Source organism: Apium graveolens, chromosome 6 (genome assembly GCF_009905375.1).
Source record: "Apium graveolens cultivar Ventura chromosome 6, ASM990537v1, whole genome shotgun sequence".
Classification (NCBI taxonomy): Eukaryota; Viridiplantae; Streptophyta; class Magnoliopsida; order Apiales; family Apiaceae; genus Apium; species Apium graveolens.
This window is the reverse complement of record NC_133652.1, coordinates 167,088,786-167,092,675: the sequence shown is the minus strand read 5'-3', so window position 1 is coordinate 167,092,675 and position 3,890 is coordinate 167,088,786. Positions and strand designations below refer to the sequence as shown.

At 36.0% G+C, this 3,890-nt stretch overlaps 1 non-coding gene across 1 annotated transcript; it reads left to right on the top strand.

Annotated features, from left to right (window-relative positions):
- Positions 1-423: 423 nt before the first annotated feature.
- LOC141670082 (small nucleolar RNA R71) lies at positions 424-530 on the top strand. The gene has a single exon (XR_012554330.1). It is a non-coding gene; the product is annotated as a small nucleolar RNA R71 (small nucleolar RNA).
- Positions 531-3,890: the final 3,360 nt, after the last annotated feature.

Genomic DNA, 3,890 nt, shown 5'->3' with positions numbered 1-3,890 from the left:
CATATAAGAGCCTGGTTTTTGCACATAAGCCGCAACTCCTCCAATTCAGATTTTTCATTTGAAGATAGACTTGCATCATTTGTTTGTTGTTGAAGTTGGAGTTGTTGCTGAAAACCAGGAGGGTTGGACAGCTTATTTCCAAACTACCGGAATGGCTGTTGTATCGCATTCTGATTGTTGCTCCAGCTGAAGTTAGGATGATTCCAGTTGTCAGGATGATAAGTGTCTGGAACTCCTTCTACCTTGCCATGTGGATATCTCTGGGTTGGATACTGATATTCATTAGCAGCCATCCGTTCAATTAGATCATAAGCTTCCTCATAGCTCTTTGCCCATAATGCTCCGCCTGCTGCTGTATCGAGCATGGGTCTGGACTGTGCTCCCAACCCATTATAAAAACAATTGATGATCATCCAATCAGGAATTCCATGATGAGGACACTTCCTAAGCATCTCCTTGTAGTGCTCCCAAGCTTCACTTAGCAATTCTCCCGTTTGCTGCGCAAATTGAGTAATAGCATTTCTGATTGCAGCTGTCTTCGCCATAGGGAATAATTTAGTGAGAAACTTTTGAGCAAGATCTTTACAAGTAGTAATCGAACCAGCTGGTAGAGAGTGTAACCAGCTCTTAGCCTTGTCCCTCAGAGAGAATGGGAAAAGTCTCAGCTTAATAGCATCTTCAGAAACACCATTGAACCTGAAGATGTCGCAGATCTCTATGAAATCCCTAATGTGTGTATTGGGATCTTCCGTTGGAGAACCCCCAAACTAGATTGAATTCTGTACCCATTGAATTATGCCAGGCTTGATCTCAAAGGTATTAGCTGTGATAGCTGGCCGGACAATGCTAGATTAAATGTCATTGATCTTGGGTTGAGAAAAGTCCATCAAGGCTTTCGTTCGTGCTGCTGGATCTCCCATTGTAATGAGTACCTGAAACATAAACAAATAAACTGTGAAAGTAAAAGAATCCGAGTCAGTGAACTTTAACGACCACTGATGACAAGCACATAAACTAAAAATTAACACCGAGTCCCCGACAGCGGCACCAAAAACCTGTTAGGGCGAAAACACGCGCTAATATCCACGCAAGTATACGCGTTCGCAAGTAGTATAAGATATAAATCAGATTCGTTCCCACAGAGACTGGTTTAGGTTAAGTTCAATTTATGCACCTATGCAACAATGTATGGTTATCGCTCAATGCTAAGACAAATAACAAATTGGGTTTTTATTAAACTAAGAGATTATACTAAATAACATTAACTAAGAGAATTGAGGTTTAATTACTATATATAACAAACATGGGATCCTAACTTCATTACTACTTCATTCAATAGCCTTTTTGTTCTTAACCTTAACATGTGATGGTGATGACACTAATCAGATAACACGAAACTGATAAACGCCAACTTTCGTTGCATGATTACCATTGTACCGGACATCCACAAAAGAGATAGAAGCTGAATAGGCACCAATTATATTGAGACCCTATATGTCTATAGAATTTGATAACATAACGGTTTAAGCATAAGTTATCTATCTTGATTACATAGGGCAAGTAAAACGGTTAGAGTTACCTACGAATCATACATACACATACATGAACCTATGCTAGCATGGCAAGTTCTAAACCTCTATATTCACTGTCGCTTCAATAGAGATTAACACGCTATCTTATATGTTAGCTACACACATAAGACGAATAAGCACAACCAATACTAGGATATCAATCAATCACCACACACCAAGATATTGAAACAATTAACTATAGAAATCCATAAGTAATTCCGCTAGAACCCCATGATAACGATTAGCCCATGATTGAACTCATCCTCACCATGGGTTCTAATGAAAGCATGGTATAAACAAGGTCTTAATAAACTGAAAAATAATTAAAGTACGAATAAACGAGATCTAGGTTCAACAAGAATGAAAACGAGCATCCAAAGTTACAACTAATTCAAAGAATCAAAAGTTGAAAACAAGATTTTTGAGGGGAATTTGACGACCAGCCGTGCCCTGAGCGGCCGCTCAGCTCTCCTGAGCGGGCGCTCAGCTACTGACTGGGAAAATTTCTGATGAATCTTGTTTTGGCCATAAGTTGAGTTCTACTCGTCAAAATTAGGCGATTCAACTGCCCACGCGAAGCTATTGAGATTCTCTACAACTTGACAATGGACTTGGATTCCAAATCTGATCACTTTTCATCATATTTCCTTTAAAAGCTCTTTTCTTCATATAACTGATACCTGAAATACAATAACACAAAAACACATCAAAATACCAACAACTTGAGTCCAAAACACCAAATTTAAGCTTGTAATAAAGCATTCCAAGTGGATATAAAATCCACTTATCAATGAGCAGTAGACCAAATAATTAGTTGAATAAAGACGGTGATGTTTTGAGACAAAATGTCAGAATAGATGCGTCATTGCGAGTGTGACTAACTGCTAAAACCCAAAGGCAACTATCCCTATCATCACTTATTGTTCAAGTGATATTTATTTTGAAGCTTATTATGCAAGTATTGCATTCCCTATTCAGTTCGTAATAGATAAATATTTTACATATCGCTGAATTAGATGATTCTGTTTATGCAAGTACTCTTCTGATATTCAATGTTCAGAATAGCTAAGTGATTTTACTTATCAAATGAATGGATTTATAAATTTTTGGGTTTTGAGAAAAATGATTTTGTTGCGAGTATTTCTGCCCAAGTGAATGGGGGAATAAAATTATTTAGGATGTTGATTGATTCGGCTCCTTTTTCAATAAAAAGGTTTTTAAGATTGGAATGATTACAGGTTACTGGTTACAGCGTAGGTGATCGAGATATCGGTCCAGGTGTAACATCTTTCAAGGTTAGTTATGCCTTTTCTGGCGCCCTATAGGTACCGTATGACTGCGGAATACGGGTAGTACCTATATTTACGGTATGGCTGCGGGATACCGGTGTTGTTTCGCGACTGATCATCGGAAACAACATGAAATATAATTGGTTCCAATCTAAATTGATATCTAAATTTCTTTATTGATTTGATAATCAGAGAATAATGATTTATCAACTGTTTTTGTTTTGGAATAATGGTAAAATGCAGTTTTGATTTAAATTCTGATTTATACCGATACTTACGTTGTTGTTAAATATCAAAGGTGGTATTAGTATAGATGATTGATGTTGACTTCAGTATGGAATGTTGTGAGCATCAAAGTTCGTATTGATATCTAATTTGATATGACAACAAAATAAGTATTAAATTCAAGAGTTCGGTTTTGAGTAAAGTTTATGATTCAATCCATAATCATTCTTGTTATTGTTGTTTATGATATTTCCGTAAATACTGTTTTACGAGTTTTATTCTCGTCAAGATTCAAAGTATTGCTGAAGCATTGCGCTCAAAAATATCAAAATGGTTTTTAATATAATTAAGGAATCAATTATGGGATTCCTCAACTGAAATTTTATGATTCAACAATTATGATTTTAAATGTTCTGCTCTAATGCAGATGTCGGTTTTATATCAAAATGACCCTATATTCGCTATAATAATCTTGCTGAGCATTTCTTTCTCTCATACTTGCCTGTTTTCAAATTTAACCTCCAGTGAGGATTAGCTTGCGCTGTTTAACTGCGTAATTCAAGGAAGCAAAGAAGAAGCTCTCGGAAGGTGGTTGGTCCAGGGTTTGCGATCTAGTGTAAGTTTTATTGTGTAAAGTTGTTTATATTATATTATATTATAGTTGTATATTTTATTTGGGCCTAGTATACTTCATTTTGAAGTTATACTAGTGGGTTTAGTTTTGAGTTGGAATTTATTGAAAAGAGTTTTAAAAGAAAGTGAAAAAAAATTATTGATGGAATTTGGAATTCTTGTTTCTAGAACT